This window comes from Sorex araneus, chromosome X, assembly GCF_027595985.1.
Source record: "Sorex araneus isolate mSorAra2 chromosome X, mSorAra2.pri, whole genome shotgun sequence".
NCBI lineage: Eukaryota > Metazoa > Chordata > Mammalia > Eulipotyphla > Soricidae > Sorex > Sorex araneus.
Genome location: NC_073313.1, coordinates 35775265 through 35794549, shown reverse-complemented (window position 1 = coordinate 35794549; position 19285 = coordinate 35775265).

Sequence of the window (19285 nt, the reverse complement as noted above, 5' to 3'; positions counted from 1 at the left end):
CAAGCGTCTACTGATCCAAAGTAGAAGTTACTGGACAGATGCCATACAAGCTGGAAGGTCTATTTAAACTACAACAGTTGACAAACTAGTGATGGCAGAGTCGGGGTTATAATGAGGATGAGACACTTCTGGGAGCAGAAGACATGACAAGGAATTCACACTCGATTGTTTATTTTTTTTTCTTCAGGACCTTATGAAGCTTTCACAGAATCAAGAGTTATGTGAAAACTCGTTCCCATCAACATGGCCCAAAGTAGTCATAGAGAAGAGTAATTCATTCAGATCCTTCACTCTTGGGGAACAAAACACATGATCTCCAAGACCTCTGATATGACCTGTGGACATCACAGAAGTTCAGTTTAGGCTGGTTCAAGGGAACACAGCTTCACCCCAGTTTCACTCTGTCACAGCGAAAAATAAAATAACATATGTACAGTATAGGGGACCTCAGTTACACAGACTGAGTCCACTCATGGACAATCACTGCAGGGAAAGGGAAATGATGTGTTGAATAAGGTCTAAGTCTAGTAAGAAAGTGGAGGGCAAGAAGTAATAGGTGCAGGGGGCAGAGGCTTCAGGCATGACGGTGATATGGAGGTGTAGCATATGTATGGATCTAAACCACAGAGCCAAAGACACTGAAAGCAAGAGACCCAAACTACAACAGAATTTAAAAATATGCCTGTCAAGGCCACAGGTTGAGGGCTACAAGGAAACCTAGGGAGCCCTGTGGATGGTAGTTGACACTGGGGGGAAGACTAGTATTGGAACACTGTATGCCTGAAACTCAACTAAGAATAACTTTGTAAATCATGGTGCCTTCATTAAAAACAAACAAACAAATAAAACAACTCTAAGAAAAGGGACCAAAACACTTGAGAAATACCCAGGCCCTAAATGAAGGTCCATAGTACACCCTAACAATGGATTTAATATGATTATTAGAGCAGGCTACCTCCCAACTCAAGCTTTACCTGTCACTGTCACTGTCATCCCGTTGCTCATCGATTTGTTCGAGCGGGCACCAGTAACATCTCTCATTGTGAGACTTATTGTTACTGTTCTTGGCATATCCAACATGCCACGGGTAGCTTGCTAGGCTCTGCCGTGTGGGCTCGATACTCTCGGTAGCTTGCCGGGCTCTCCGAGAGGGTGGGCTGCATGAAAGGCGAACACCCTACCACTGTGCAATCGCTCCAGACCCAAGCTTTACCATTACCATTAAAGTCAGCCTCAAGGAACAGTGACAGTTGGAAAAACACTAAAAGATAAACTCTCAAAGCCCCGAAGGCAAAGGGAGGACAAAACAAATCCAAGCAAAACAAAGCAAAAACAAGTACACTGGAACTTTGGCTTCCAGCAAAGTATAACAAAGCATGACAATGGTAAACAAAATAAAATTAGTTTGAAGACACAAAAGAAACCAAACTCAGATCTGACACCAGTGTTGGAACTATTCCTAAAGCTCTGATGAGTGCAGAGAGGTTCTAATAGAAAATCATGTAAATACAGATGTCAATAGAAGGTAAGTCACTAAAATAAAGGACAAAAATAAAAGTCTAAAAGCAAAGTCACACAATAACATAAAAGAAACATTCCTTCCGCAAACGCTTTGAGTAGTCTTGACAAGGCAGAGGCCTTGAAGAAAAGCAGAGTTAAATTTCCCTAACAAAAATACAAAGAAAAAAACTGAACAGATATCTGAAAGTTTGGGGGCAGTATAAAATAGTATAACATATACAAGCATAAGATAGAAAAATTCTAAAGCAGACAGAGAAACAATCAGTAAATTTTATAATACATTAATTAAGGCCAACCAGAAAAAAAAATTAGGAGCAAGCAAAGATACTGTTAATAATAAGAGAGAGACTATTGGTACTGATTCTAGAATGTAAACATAAGGGGAGCAGTACAACAGATAAGGCAATTGCCTTATACATAGCACACCTAGGCCTGATAACTCACGTACCACCAAGAGTGATCCCTGAACATAGAGCCAGGAGCAAGTTCTGAGTACAGCAGCGTATGTCCCCAAACCAGAAAACTATACACAACAACAATGATGATGATGATGAGATAGTATAAGCAACAATATACTGATAAATTCAGTAACTTAGCCGAAATCAAGTAATTCCTTAAAAGATACAAATGCCAAAATTCTCTGAAAAAAATGTCTCAATAAATATATATCCATAAAACAAGATGAATTCGTAGCTTAAAATCTTTACAGAAAGAAACACAAGGCCCAAATTCTTTAACTGGTTCATTCTGCCAGTTAAAGACGAGTAACTCTAATATTGCATTTTGTTCCAGAAGATAGGACCATTTCACAGCCCATTTTATGAGAACAGCATTAAATATTAGAGCACTCACGAAAGGTATCTAAGAAACAGAAATAACAAACTACCAAATATCATGGACTGGAGCGATAGCATAGCGGGTAAGCCCTTTGCCTTGAATGGGGCCAACCCAGGTTCGATTCCTCTGTCCCTCTCGGAGAGCCCAGCAAGCTACCAAGAGTATCCCGCCCGCATGGCAGAGCCTAGCAAGCTACTCGTGGCATATTCAATATGCAAAAATCAGTAATAAGTCTCACAATGGAGACGTTACTGGTGCCCGCTCGAGCAAGTCGATGAACAACGGGATGACAGTGCAGTGCTACAGTGCTACCAAATATCATAAATATCACTGTTCCTTGAAGAACTGTTCCTTGAATTACTCAAAACCAAAATAACTTCTAAACCAATATGTAAGCTTAGGAAGGGCTCAGAATGCAAGGCAAATACTCAAAAAAAACTATCTTCTTAATATACCAGAAAGAGACGAAGGGACTGTTTGGGAGGAGGGGTTGAGCCATAGGCAGTGCTCAGAGTTCAGTCCTGGCTCAGATTTCAGGGATTACTCTAGGAGGACTGTGGGGACAATAGTTGGTGCCAGGGATTTCAGTCCTTTGCATACAAGGCAAGGAAATTTCCTTCAAGAAATGGCGGATAGCAGGGCATAGAGAGAAATTGAGTGTTGAGCCTGGAGCATCATTTAGTGACAAAAATTTAGAACAAAAGTATTGTCATGTCAAAAGGATACTAACTGAAGCTAAGTGGAAAAAATCTCCCATTGATTTAGGCTGGAAAACAGTTGAGCAGCAGGGCTCAAAGAGATCACAGGGTACTAAGGCAGTTGCCGTCCATGTGCAGTCAAGTCCAGTAGTACCCTGGGTACCCATATGGTCTTCAGATCACCACCAAAAGTGATTCCTGAACACAGAGATAGAGTAAGCATTGAGCATGGCAGGATGTGTCCCCACCCACAAATAAAATAAAATAAAGTAGCAATGCTGGATTCTGACTTATAATTGGTGTACCACAATAATGTAAGATATTAAGCATAGGAGCAACTCGGTGTGAGGTATTTGGAACTTGTCTATATCATTTTGTGGGTAAATTTTCTGTACATGAAAACCTATTTTACAATTAAAAGTTTATAGAAATACAAAAATAGACAAGTGCTGTGGAGAGCATTCAAAGGCACACATGCAGGAATGTGAATGAGAATCACAAGGCAGAAAGAGTTTGGAAGTTGAATGTGGACATCACTGGTAAAGTGACATTACAACGTAGACTTGGAGGGAAGAGGAGCGTTTCCTCACAAAAATTTTGGGTTATCAAACTTTGTAAGGGAGAAACATGAGCACAAAAATGTATAAATCTGTAACTGTACCCTCACGTTGACTCACTAATTAAAAATAAACTATAAAAAAAAAAAAAAAAAAAAAAAAAAAAAAATTTCTATCTGAGACAGAAGAAAGCATGAGGACAAAGGCCTCAGGAGTGTGTGACATAACTAAATGAACAACTAAATAGAGTGAGGAAAACAGGCAAATTTCCTATGCATAAGTATCAAGTATATTTAGAGAACTGCAAGATCAATAGCACATGTAGCATATTTACTAAGGGGCAAGAAGCAGAGGAATTAAGAGGTCAGAAAGCTAATTGGCTGTGGAGAAAAAAATGATGTAGTACATTGTGGTCCATGGTGTGATGCTACCATTTGAGTGTAATACTGGGTTACTGTTGAGTTTTAAGCATAGGAGATACATACTTTTAGCGGGAAACTTCCCACAGCTGGTGGACTCTTGCCCTTGGTGTGAAATAATTATGTATTCAAGCTTCCATTTTCTCAAACCATGAAAGACAGGATTATAAAAATGGTGTGATTGCACCAGGGGGTTTGGTCTGCTGCCTGCTCAATGGGGTGAACTGGAAGAGGACACAGGAACCATTAAGATTCCAAAATTTGCTCAGTGTCCCCTCCCTGAAAGGGGCATGGAGTGGAGGGAGAAGTGACCGGATTTATGAGTCTTTTCACGTGGCTTCTTACGTTATGGCTAAAGAAAGCAGTTAGGGAAGACAGTCTTATAAATGGCATCCTATGTGGAAAAAAAGCCTTTTGAGTTGATGCTCAGTAAGTAACCAAGAATAACCAAAGTATACTAACAAATATGACAAATAATAGGATAGTAGATAACACTAATGATACTTTTAAAAGCATTCCTCCACCTGGAACTACAAAAGTAAAACAAATGCATCCCCAGGGAGAAAGGGAGTCTTTTTCAATGTTGGTGGGAATGCCAACTGGTCTAGTATTTTTGGAAAACAATATAGTTATTCTTCAACAAGGTAGAAATTGAGCTCTCATATGATCCAGCAATACCACTTCTGGGAATATACCCTGGAGGCCTCAAAGCACACAGTAGAAATGCTATTTGCAATTCTATGTTCATTGCAACACGACTCACAATAACCAGAATATAAACAACCCGAGTGTTGGAGAACTGAAGACTGGTTAAAGAAACTATGGCACATATATACAATATATGCAGTCACCAGGAAAAATGAAGTTATGGATTTCACTCATAAATGGATGAACATGGAGAATATCATGCTTAGTGAAATGAAACAAAAGGGAAGGGACAGACATAGAATTATTGGACTCATTTTTGGGGTATAAAAAACATAATATGAGACCAATACCCAAAGACAGTAGAAACAAGAACCAGGATGATTGGTCCATGGTAGGAAGCCTAGCTCAAATGCTGGGGCAGAAGGCAGTTGGGATAGAGAAAGGACCACCATGACAAAGGGAGTTGGAAATGATCACTCTGGATAAGAACAGCTTGCTGAAAACAGGTAAAGGAACAAACATGATAACCTCTCAGTATCTGTATTGCAAACCATAATGCCCCAAATGGGAGAGAGAGACAGACAGACAGGAAGAAATAGAGTGAGATAGAGACAAAGAGAAAGTTAGAGAAAGAGAAAGTGCCAACCATAGAAACTATAGTTGATGCTTATCTATAACACAATAGATAAACATCAACATCAATTTCTCACTGTTGAAAAAATGAATTATGGGTGACTAATCAGGATGGCAGTGATAGGGAAACTGAATGAAAGCTATCTAGAAACTGTCCATGCCATATTTGCAATTCATCTTTAATTCCGAAATTATTCCAAAACTTTTGAAAGGGCTTATTAAGGAAAATAAATCACATACAAAGAGGAGAAATTTGGTTGGAGAAAAAGTATAGTAGGTAGGAGGCTTGTCTTGCATGTGGCAAAACCAAATGCAATCACCAGCACCACATATGTCACTGAGCACTACCACGAGTAATGCCTGAACCTCATGAGGTGTGACCCAAAATTTAAAAGAAAAAATACAGAGAGGACAAATCTCACGTGAAATATTCTTACCATAACATGATAATGGCATAAGGAAAGTTTGGGTAATGCTGGATCAATCATCTTGACTGCACTAATGGTTTCACAGAGCTATGTGTATGTCCAAGGCCATGGATTTGTAAATATTAAATATACATGTTCTTTTATATATTAACTTGCCTCAGTAAATGTATGAAGTTATAATGTCATGTTGAAAAAAATGCATTGAAGGAGGGAAGGAGAGAATGGGTGTTACAACCAGAGATTTGAAATCACCACTTACCAATTAATACACCAATATCACAGGGTTTGTTTCAAAGAGAAAGATAGCTACATGCATATCTAATACTCGCTGTGTAGTCAGCAGTGGTGGAGAGTTTGACAGAGACAAGAATTTGTGATTCCAAATACTCCACTGGGGAACAGAGGCTGGAATGTATAGTTTATATACAAACAAATTTCAAAAATTATTCAAAAATTCTACGCAAAATATTAATATTCAGTAGCACACAAATTTAGATGTGTTCAATAGGACATTGGTATCTAGGAAAAAGAGGATGTCTGCCCAGGGAAGGGAAAACACAAATGCTTTCATTGACACTACTGTATTTCTCAAACTGTTGGATTTCAATTCTCTTAAAATGATTCTCTTCATCATTTCCCAATCCAGTACTTAATTTATGACCTTGGAACTCTTAGGTACGTTTTCCTTATCTACATTACTAGATTATTTCACAGTCAAAAGGAGAAATTTAAAGTCATTGATCATTTACAGATCTTCCAGAGCTTCCTCTCCTCCATATTTAAAGTACACAATTCAACTGTAATGTGCAGTGATAATGTAGCTCAGTGGCAAAACACTTCATGACAGAGCAAGCCCTGGGTTCAATCCCTGGCACCACCAAAAAGTTTTGACAATTGCTTGAGATTTCAAACATTTTTGGTGTGTTTTTTTGGGGGTGTTGGGTGGAGAGTCCTACCCAGTAGTGCTCCTGGCAGTGCCCAGAAGACTAAGTAGTGCCAGGGATCAAATCTGGACACCTATGTGCAAGACAACCTTACCTGCCTGTTGTAATATCTCTCTGGCCCTGAATTTTCAAAACTTTTCTGCATGGACACATTTCCTTTAAGAAGTATCCTTGCTTAGAATCCCTTATTTCTTTGCTTCATTGGTCAAATTTCTTATTGCTGGCAATATAGCAATTACTAACTATGACATTTGTAAAGATACATTATTGATACCTATTTGTGGACAGTGGGAAAGAAAACTTTATGACCAGAGAAACTCTTTTCTGCTAAGTTTCAATATCATCCTTGTTCCTACCAGTGAAAAATATATCTTGAGAAGATAGCTCATCTCACCGGACTGCCACTTTTCTTTTTCTTCCTACTATGTCCCTATTGACCTTGCCTTGGGACAAACACAAAGTATTCCAGTGTACATAGTGATAATTTATTGAAAAAATCCATTAATTACTTTCATTTTTATGAAAAGGGACAATTCTTTAGAACTGATTCACTTATCCCCAGGAATTCCAAATGTCTCTCAAAGGCATGAATGAGATTCGCATTACTGTCAGTATATTTTAACATCTATTAATTATTCAGAGTGTGCCAAGGGGCATTTCATAGATACAGCAAAGTATTTAAATCGATATTTCCAAATATCTTATCTGGTTGTTTAATATTTATGATGCTTCTACAATGTATTTTCACCTTTATAAAATGCAGTGACCCTACATCTCTTTTATGGAATGTCACTTGCTTCACAATAAATACATGGATATAAAAACTGAGCTAATTCACTTTGGTTCATCATTTATGAGATTAACACCTTAAATCAATTTTTTCTAATAGAGGAAAAGCTAAAACCATCCAGTGATAATAAAAGAGAACTTTATTGTCTTAATGTTTTATCAATTACAATCAACTCATAAATTAACTTGTTTGAGTCCTGTAACAACTTGAGACATAGCTTCCACAGGTTATGTATTCTGCATTTCGTATACAGGGGCAATTGGAGGTAAGAGATACATAACTTTCTGGAACACATATTAAACAGGAGAGTGGAAAAATAACCCAAACCACTCATCTTTAATAGTTGATCCAATGTTCACAGAACTTTGAAGACTCGCTTATGTAAGAATGAAAAGTCTATCACACTCTTTTACCAGAGGAAACTGAAACAGATACTAAGGAAATTTGTTTGATTTTAGGCTACATCTGGCAGTATACAGGGATTACTCCTGGCTTTGGGTCTGGGGATCACTCTTTACAATGTTCTGGGGACCACATGGGGTACCAGGAATCAAAAATGGACCAGCCACATGCAAAGCAAGCACCCTACCCACTGTAATTTCACTCTGGCTCCACATTAAGCCATTTTTATGGTCATATGTCCTATCTTTATTTGAAACTACTTGCAAGTACATACACTTTATTTCACATCACTGGTTTTATTTTAATGCAAGCAGAAAGTTAAAGAATTCATTTAATTCACTGATATTTCTTAAAGGATAAACACCTGACTCCTCAAATTAATAAGACTAGGAAAAGTTGGCCCCATCCCCCAGACATTCAATTTTAATGCCCAGTTGATCAGCAGATGCTCTAAAATTAATATTTCTGGAAACTCTAGTATAATAAGTGTATGCGAAGTGGGGGCTTACTCTCATAAATAAAAATTTATTAAATATTACTGTGGAAGACTACAGGGGATGGTGAGGATCTCACACTGGTCTTATTTTCAAGTAAAAGACTTTTTGGACAAAATGAATAAAATATAATAAGAAGAACAGGAGAAGAACAATACCCAGTCCTTTTGATAAAGTTCTAAAAACAACTCACCAACTTTCATGCTTGACTTATCCTCTTCATGGCTAAATAGGAAACATATCATCAAACCATTTTCACATTCAAGACAATTTTTCTAATACCTGTATTACCTTAGTTAGATTACTACTTAATTTGAGAGGCCTAACTTTTCACGAATTAAAGTGTTTACCAATAAATGAACATAAATGTCTTACTATGAGCTCTAAGCACTACATTATTTTGCTTTTGATTTTTGGGTCACACCTGGATCTGCACTCAGGAATTACTACTGGCAGAGCTCAGTGGACCATAGGGGATGCTGGAAATCGAACGTTGGTCAGCTGTATGCAAGTCAAAAGCCCTACCAGCTGTTCTATCGCTCCAGCCCCTCTGAGCACTACTTTTGAAATAAAAGAACAGATCTTAATTGATTCTGTGTTAGATACAAAGAAAAGTTCTTCATAAAATATTAATTATACCATTGTTGGTTTTTTAAACAGTTAATTCATAACAGAAGTATTATAAAACCCTGATAACTCTAATTGGATAAACCAGGATAAAATTAAGTATTGTTGTCTACTCTTGACTTCAGCAGAATCTTAACCCTCCCTGTGATATTTTTATATGGTTTTAATTTGTAATGATGGGAAAAATATATCAACAAATAAAACACAACAACCTGTCTATTTGAGTGATCATTGCATATTTCTTAGTCCATTACATGAATCACTGGAAGTTTAGCACTTGTAATTCCAGAAAACGGAGGTAGCAGAATACATTCTATGAATTTTCCATGTAAACTCCCTGTGCAATTCAGGAAATGAATAGCTGACCTAAGAAGGTATATAAATATGTATATATTTTCCCTGAAGTTAAATTAAAGGATATACTAGTAACAGATGCTCTAAAGATAGATTTCAGGGCATCAATAATATCGATTGTCCTTGTAGAAAACTAGTCTGCCCTTACCTATCCCAAAGAATGTTACTCAAAATTCCCCTCTGTACATAGTTCTGAAAAACTCTGTTAAGTTTATAGATATTGATTTATAGGGTCATCTTAATCTAGGTGTGATATCTATCTTCCTTTGTTAGACTTTTCAGTATTACCTTTAACATTATATCTGTTTGCCATTTGAATATCGCGTGTAATTTCTTTGCTGCTTTGCTGACTCTATAGTATTATTTACAGGAACATATTGTATAGTATTCCTTTCACAACAGATTTCCCCCTTCATGTATCACTTGTTATTTTTCTCCTCACAGAAAATTTCCTAGGAAAAAAATCTGGGCTCTGTCTCTTCTAGTCCTCAGTAACACTATTGTCTAAAAGATAACTTCCTTATCGGTGAGGAATACTGAATTATCAGCATTCACATCTTCACTCTTTTCTAATTTGATTTTTATTGAAGTCACGTTACATTATAACATTTTATAAGCTTCAGGTGTGAAGTATTGTAAATAAATATTTATCTACTACCTTAAATTCACCACTAAAGATCCAACTGTAACTTCCACTACATAATTGTCCTCTTTGTCCTAATTTACTCTGCTTTCTCTCCCCTTTCCTTTATATAGAATGCTCAGTAGTCAGCATCCTGACCACTCCCTCCTTGAAACACTTTCCTTCCTATACCTCATTACACTGTACTTCTTCCTGGCCAATGGACCATTTCAACTCTTTCTGCTCGGCTGCTTCTCTAATGAGGTTTCTGAGACTCGGTCAGTGACCTTCATGTTTTCTGTACCTACCCAGTTATATCTTGTGGTTTTTAATATGTATTTTTGAGTTCCAAAATTACCTGACTGTGTGTAAAATCTTCCTAGTAAACTATACTCACATTTTATTCATCTACCAATTTGATATAACCATTGGATATTGGTTTTGGCATGAACTTCACAGGACGTTGCAAAGGAGAGCTATTAAATTTCACTGTCATACCTACTCTTCTACAACACGATACAATATTAATAAACTTCTGTTGAAGGAAAAAAGATTAGTACATTAATGTCTTTGAATACTCAGAAAAAGGTTAGATCTAGTCTACAGGCAGGAGTGCTCCTCAATGTCTGGAGCACAGTTCACTTGTGAAAAAAGGATAGCAGGAGGTATGAGCACAAATTAAGGCAGTAGTGGTAGGAGTTTGTATAAGTGACGTGCTTCCACATTTTCTGCATTATGAAGTAAGGTCTTCCATTGAGAGTCATTGTAGAAGAGAAGCTGAGCGTGGTGCCTAAGTCTCATCAAACTCCAGGACAAACTTGTGAACTTCCTGTGTACTAAAGGGGCATCCTTTCAGCAAATGAGATATGGGTCTACCACTGCTATGTCACATGCACTATTTTTATAACTTCACAAAGCAATAAAATATAGCACTCTATATATTGCTATTTCTATTGTCATTCTATGGTTTGCAATTGGAAGAGTGATAGTCTATCAATAGATAAGAAAAGGTTTGTTGCACCCAGATTCAATAATTTTAAAAACATACCCCTTTAATAAATGATTGCCAGAAATCTAGCTAAATAGCTATTATTGGAATCCATAGTTAAGGCATGGAGGGCAAGGGAAAACTCTTGAAAACACACTGACAAAGAAGTAACTATTGAGGGCATGAGGAGTATATTTAGAATGAGTAGAATATAAGAGTGTATATAAGAGTGTATGGTAACTTTATTGAACAAAAATACTGTATTGTCTAGAAGATAAGTCACTAGGTAGAAGCAACAGATATACTAGTTGGCAACCAGTGGAGTTATACAAGGATCTATCCTAAGTACAAATCAATGACAGAATGTCTTGATTTGACTTAAAATAAAGGTTCAATGTCTTACCTTCTAACATTATGAATGAATGACAACTTTTTCATAAGCTTATCTCAGCAGCCTTACAGACTTATAATAATCAAGTAGGAAGTTCTCAAATGTCACCTAGATCACCCTCTCAATCTATTTGGTATCACTATTACAGATAACCATGAAGACTATGCAAGAAAATTTCAAGTAATGCAAAGTAATAGCCTCTGAGAGTCAATGTAAGAGCTCGCTATCTGAAACTAAACCATCTGGATTCAAATTGTATTTTCTTCTGTTGCTTGCTATGTGATATTTGGGAAGTTGCTTAAACTTTCTGTGCCTCAGTTACTCATATATGAAAATGATAATAGTATCAACTGACAGAATTTTCATGAATTTTTGTTAATATAAGGGTTTACTTCATGGAAAACCTCTGAAAGTTAATATACTACCATTAAAAACTTCATTATAGGGCATTTACCTTTTACAAGTTTGATTCCCTGGCACCCCAAATAGCTCCCTGAGCCCTGCCAGGAGTGATACCTAAGCATAGAGATAGGAGTAAGTCCTAAGCATCGCCTGGTGTGGCTCAAAAACAAGCAAAAATAGTTTTCCTTATACCATTGTAAAGATATAGATTTTGCTCATTCGATCAATTTTTCCTAGTCATGAAGTGTGAAGCAACCAAAATATGTTTCAATAACACTTTTTTCACTTGAACTCCTCCTTTTACTTCAGAGCTATAGTTTTGTTTTAATTTATATGACCATAATATATAACTATCCTGTAGTTCTGTACATTTCTTGAAAAGAGAACCTCATTTGTATTCATAATTGCTCCTTTCAGGGCTCCATACTCAATATAAGATGAGTAATATTCGCTCAAGAACTGTCTGCTGGATAACTGGCAACCCCTTCCGATTTTCAAAGATAGCTCTTAGGCGCTTGCCTATGGTCTCATCTCTAAGCTAAACATTTCCAAAATTGTCACTAATTCCATATTCCATCATTTCAACCCCGCCCTACCTACACACACTGTTGCCTTTGAACATATTCCAGTTCTTCAAAGAGTTTAAAATGTGGCGCCCAGAACGCAACCTAATGTGTTTGCATGTGTTCTGATAAATAATGAGTATTATGGAACTATCTGTTCCTTAATGTGGAAGTTATTCTTCTATAAATGTAGAGAAAGAACAGAATACATTCCAAATAATAGCTTATTTATTAGTATTCTACCATTAGTATACTCCTTATATATGTAGTTCATATAAAAAATTATTCATCATTGACACTCAAAATGTACCACATATTCTTTTGTAAAATAATTAAGAGGCTAAGCTAAATAGATAGCTTAGTATAAACATGTTTCTAAATTCACCTCGCTTATGTCACCTACTGCTAATGCACAGTGATACATTCATAAGTCACTGTCCAAATACCTAAAACTATGAGCTATTTCTCTTATAGAATGTATGTTTTTTACCATTAAACATACATATGAGGACTGGAGCGATAGCACAATGGGTAGGGCGTTTGTCTTGCACTCAGCTGACCCTGATTCAATTCCCAGAATCCTATATGGTCCCTTGAGCACCACCGGGGTAATTCCTGAGTGCAGAGCCAGGAATGACCCCTGTGCATCACTGAGTGTGACCCAAAAGGAATAAAGAAGCATACATATGAAAACTAGTATGAGATGTTTATTGAAAAAATTATGTTGTTTATTATTAACTTGAGTTATATGATCCAATATCTAATAATAAAGTTAATATTTCTTTATTTAGTTTCTCTGCTTTACTGAGGTATGTATGTATATGTTTCTGGCATACATAACTTTTCGATAAATGCATATATTGTGAAATGATAACACATAATAAGGTTAATTTACAAATCTACACAAGTTGATATGTCACACAGTTACACAAGTTTCTGTGTGTACTGAAAACATAACATCTATCTAAAGCCAATTGGATAGACCTCTGTCCAGTGTGGGTGAATGACAGAGAATGATACAAACAAGCATACAAGTACTGCTTAAGCTTTGGCGTCCCATGAGCAGCTATCTATGGGCTCAGAAGTTGGTCATTTATTCAGTACAACTTTGCTCTGCCACTCTGGCTTCCAACTGTTTAGGTTGACAGAGAGAGACATTAAGAATAGTTAGTAAGCACATCAGATCTCAGTTGTTTCATGAAGAGCAGAGGCTAGAGTACACATAGCCAAACAGCAGGCAACCTTATAAAGTTGTGAGCATTTCTTATTCTGTTCTTGCCTATGTTGCCTCCTACATTAAAAAAATCCCTAAATTGTTTTATTCTAGTCTTCTGGGGCACATTTTTGCTTGCCAGACTTTCTTTTTTTTTTAATTTTTTTTATTGAGTCAGCATGTGGAAAGTTACAAAGTTTTCAGGTTTAAGTCTCAATTATACAATGCTCGAACACCCATCCCTTCACCAGTGCACATATTCCACCACCAAGAATCACAGTATAGCTCCACCCCGTCCCCCCACACCCCTAACCCCCCCACATCCATAGCCCCCCCCCGCCTGTGTAACTGATAAATTTCACTTTACTTTCACTTTGATTACATTCAATATTTCAAAAAAACTCACTATGATTGTTTGGAGTGTCTCCCTCCTAAAGTCGGACCTGCCAAAAAGGAAGCATTTGACAATTTGTTTTCCATTGCTGAGAATGAAGAGGTATGAGGTCGAGTGACCGCACTTAACGGCCTCACGGTTTTGGGTTTCTGTATTTTAGTATTTTAGTTTGCCAGACTTTCTACTCTATTCTTTCTTAAGCATATATTTGCTTGCCCAATAATATCCTAAAAGATCTAAACTATTTGGCACAGTGGACTATCCTATGCTTAGGATTTTTGTTAGGAGATTTCCCATAAACATCCATTTCTCATAGTTGGCATCAATAATACAATACCTATATGAAAGTTTATTCTTATGGAATAGTCCCAGTAAAATCATTTTGTGTAAATAGTAATCACTCTTTAGTATGTGGGCCATAAAAGGTGATCTCAGGGCTTATTCCTGTCTCTTCACTAGGAGTTACTTCTCTTCAGGACTCAGGGTGCTGGGGATCGAACCTGCGCCAGCAGCATACAAAGTAAGCAACCTATGCACTCCAGCCTCAAAGAGTAGGATTTTTAAAAGCATAGCAAAATCTTTTAAAAGTCAGTAAATGAAGAAATCTTGCTGCCATGTGATTTTTTTTCTCTGAGAAGTCAGATCGTGCACAAGTAAAAAATCGATCAAGCTGTCCTTAGGCACAGTCAGCATAAACTCAGATAATGCACTCATCCTAATGCAAAAAAAAATATTTCTATTTAATTTTAGGCTGTTGGAAGATACCCATTTTATCAGGTAGAGGATAAATATTTACATGGCATATTGTATGTATATGGTTAGATATTAATTTCTAAATCATCACACACAGATATTCATATAAATATTTTAAACATTTATCTCCTAAATAAAAAAATAAATACAGCGGGTAAGGGGTTTGCCTTGCACACGGCCAACCCGGGTTCGATTTCTCCGCCCCTCTCGGAGAGCCCTGCAGGCTACCGAGAGTATCTCACCCACACAGCAGAGCCTGGTAAGCTACTCGTGGCATATTCGATATGCCAAGAACAGTAACAAGTCTCACAACAGAGACGTTACTGGTGCCTGCTTGAGCAAATAGATGGCCAACAGGATGACAGTGATAGTGATACAGTGATCTAACTAAAAAAATAAATACAGCAGGTAGGGCGTTTGCCTTGCATGCGACCGACCTGGGCTCAATTCCTCCACCTCTCTCGAAGAGCCCCGGCAAGCTACCGAGAGTATCTCACCCGAGGGGCAGAGTCTGGAAGCTACCTGTGGTGTATTCAATATGCCAAAAACAGTAACAACAAGTCTCACAATGGAGACATTACTGGTGCCCGCTTGAGGAAATCGATGAGCAACAGGATGACAGTGACAGTGACAGTATATGCATACATATAATCAATTAATTTTATTTGAGGAGGGGGTCACACCTGACTATGCTTATGGCATACTCCTGGCTCTGTGCTCAGGGATCTCTCCTGGCAGGGCTCTGGGGATGATGTGGGATGCTAGAGATGAAACTCAGATCAGCCATATGCAAGGCAAGCACCCTAACCACTTTACTATCTCTCTGTCCCACAATCAACATATTTTATACCTAAAAATCTCAAAATTATCTCAGGATTATCAAATATTGTGACAAAACAATTATAATAGAAAGTACATTTCTTTTGAAACTGACTTATGAGGATATTTTGAAATGAAATCCTGTACTAGAATTTTCTCTGCACGGAAAAACATGAAATGCAATAGCCAGAAAATGACATAAGTGAAAAAACATCATATTCATGGGCCTTAAGACAGGATTCTTAAAGTAGACATTTTAGGGGGTGAATAAAAGAGGAAATTAAAGTATCATTGCCTTTGGCATCCATTTAGGACACCCATTTAGTGCGATTTTATAATGATTTAGGTCATTCCTCCATATGATACCATTAGGGAAAATGACAGCATTTTCCCTGATATTATGATAAAGAGGTTGGGCACCTTTATAGCAGACTCATTCCACTAGTAGCAAACATAAAGGTAGCTTCTTCTGGTAGACTGTGTAATGAATGACTCCTGATGCTCCTAACTTCACGAACAAGAAAATTGTGGACAGAAGTGTCAATTCATAGCTTAGCTTTATATAGAGAAAAAGATATTCCTAATTTTCTAGCAAAAAGGCAAATCAATATCACATTGTTAACTCTGCAGATTAATATCAAGACGTTTCAGTAGCATAGGTACCCTGGTAGCATGAGGATAGAGTACAGATGATGTTGTCTCATGGCTATGTGAAGTTCAATGTAAGGAAATAGAACTGAAATACCTGTATAAATCCATTAAGAGAAATAGGTGAAATATACTTTCTGGGGGCAGGGAGGAAGCAAAAACAATTTTCATATGCTCAGTCTTCTGGCTATTAATTCCGTAAGAAAAATCTTAGACTCTGCAACACTTGAGTAGTGATCCAAATTCATATATACTGTGAGGCAGAGGAATCCCACAGTTAGACATCAATGTCAAATCTACATCTAATATGAAACACCTGGGGTTCCTATTAAATGACAAGAAGGATACAACCATGAATCCTTCCTAGAAAAACCATTACTTTACAACAAGTTTTTAAAGTAAATTTTCCTAAAATATTTTCTGGAGTAATTTTCTAAAGCTAGGGTAATTTTATAATCCCAACCATTAAAAGACAATAAGGAGAAACAACATAATACAGATCTCATTTAGGAATGCAATATTAAATACTAAATGGCACACTAGGAAATTGAATGCATCATTCTATTAAACAAATAGTATATTCCATTTCCCTAAGTATGTTGAACAAACCTACCATGGGAAACTAAAACAATGTCTTATGATTTGTGATTTTCTAAATTATTATTGAGCTTAGAAAAAATAAATAAATCCTCAAATGACAAGAACAAATGAAAAGCAAAGAGGAGGACCTCAAAAAGCACTTTTTATTATCTGTTGTTTTAGAAATATAGTTACAATAGTGTTAATTTTCTTGAATTTGATGTTCAAAGTCATACCACCGAAGTGCCCGAGAACCTCTACAAAAGTCCTCACATCACATCTAGTACCCCCACTAGTGATTGGTGATCATAGTGTTGGAGTTTTTGGTTTGTGTTGGGGACACACTCGACAATGCTCAGGGACTTCTGGCTCTGAGTTCAGAGGTCACGGCCAGTAGTGATGGGAGGATCTTGCAGTCCCAGGATTGAATCCAGGCCTCCTGAATGCAAAGCATGAGCTCAGTCCATTGAAGTCTGTTTCTTTCCAGCCCTCCAAAGAAATTTCTTTAAAAACAGACATCAAACTCAAAGAAAAAATATAAGAAATATTCATTTGAGGATAAAGACTACAACACCAAGTAGAGGATGTTGGGAGGACCCACTTGGGTTGAAAGATACGTGCCGAAAGTAGACTATAGACCGGACATGATGGCCACTCAATACCCCTCTGCAAACTACAACACCCAAAAGGAGAGAGAACAAAAGGGAATGCCCTGCCGCAGAGGCAGGGTGGAGTGGTGGGAGTTGGGGTGGGGGTGGTGGGAGGGATGCTGGGAACATTGGTGGAGGAGAATGGGCACTGATGGAGGGATGGGTAAACGATCACTGTATGACAGATGCAAACATGAAAGTTCATAAGTTTGTAACTGTACCTCACGGTGATTCACTAATAAAAAATTTTTTAAAAAACTTAACAACAACAACAAAAGACTATGACAAAAATTCCCACAACCATCTTTTAATACTGTAAAGGAAGACTCATCTGGTACCACATTAAAGCTTATTAAAAGCATATAGTAATTTTTAAAATGTGATGTTGACAGTATTGTAGGGATAATCAACCTAGCAATAGGAAAATGATAGCCTATAAATGTGTTAACATATGCATGCACACCATGTATTTGGAATTAGAGAAATTCCATTACAAATGCATAGGGAAGAACATTTCATAAAGAGCACTGGTCTATCTGGCCATTCATATGGGGAAAAACCATTCTTTGTATATACTGCACAATTTAAATGTGAATTGAAAAACTTAAGAAAAAATTATACAGTCAAATAGTAAAAGGAAATACATTACTGACATTGAAATAGAAAAGGAGAAGGCCAAAGGAAAATGAAAAATATAAATTTATCTTTGGCAAAATTAAAGTATTCCTTAATAAGTGACTAAAAATAGTTAAAATGTGAGCCAGAGGATAAAAAGTCTTAAAATGATTCTAACTCTAGGATAGATTCACAGTTAGTTTATAAATTAAAGATACAGATATAAATATAGGCATTTATTATGAATGCATATATGTGTGTATGTGCTTAAAATATTTTTCTGACATAATATTCTGAATAGCTGCTAGAAAAATATTCTTTACTAACATAAAAAATTGAACAAATCAAGCTTTACTTAATTTGAGTCATAACTGGTGGTGTTCAGGGCTTACTCCTGGCTCTGTGCTCAGGGATCACTCCTCACAGGACTGGGTGAGAGGGCATATGGGGCTTTGGGGAATAAAACTTGGGTTAGTTGCATGCAAGGCCAGAGCACTATATGCTGCACTGTCACTCTTGCCCAAAATACGGACACTTTTTCATTGTGTATTCATTTGACACATATATTACCATATATTGGCAGGAAAATGCTCTAACAGAAACTCCATACAGTAATGATGGGCAGTAAGATCCTCTTATAAAACCTATGACTCAAATTCAGGATTCTTTTCCCTTCTGAGTCACAAATTAAATATTAGGTTTTTACCAGGCAGCAAGTACAAATTTTATAATATCAAGTTAGAGATCTTAATCAGAAAGTTTTGTAGATAATTTTCTAATTTGTTTATATGCCAAATAATATTTATTAGTGTTGTGGTTTTCAAGCGGGCACCAGTAACGTCTCCGTTGTGAGACTTGTTACTGTTTTTGGCATATCAAATATGCCACGGGTAGCTTGCCAGGCTCTGCTATGTGGTGGGCTGGAGCCATAGCACAGCGGTTGGGTGTTTGCCTTTTACGCGTCCGACCAGAGTTCGATTCCTCCGCCCTTCTCGGAGAGCCTGGCAAGCTACCGAGAGTATCGAGCCCGCACGGCAGAGCCTGTCAAGCTACCCATGCGTATTGGATATGCCAAACACAGTAACAACAATAAGTCTCTCAATGAGAGAAGTTACTGGTGCCCGCTCGAACAAATCGATGAGCAACTGGATGACAGTGACAGTGATTGTGGTTTTACTTCTTAACATTAGTGATCATTAGTGATTTCTTGCAGAGTCTCTTTCCCTCTCGCCTGGCTGTCTTCACCGGGGCCCCTCGAAGGGGGTGGGTTGAGTTTCCCCCCTGCCCTGAGTAGAG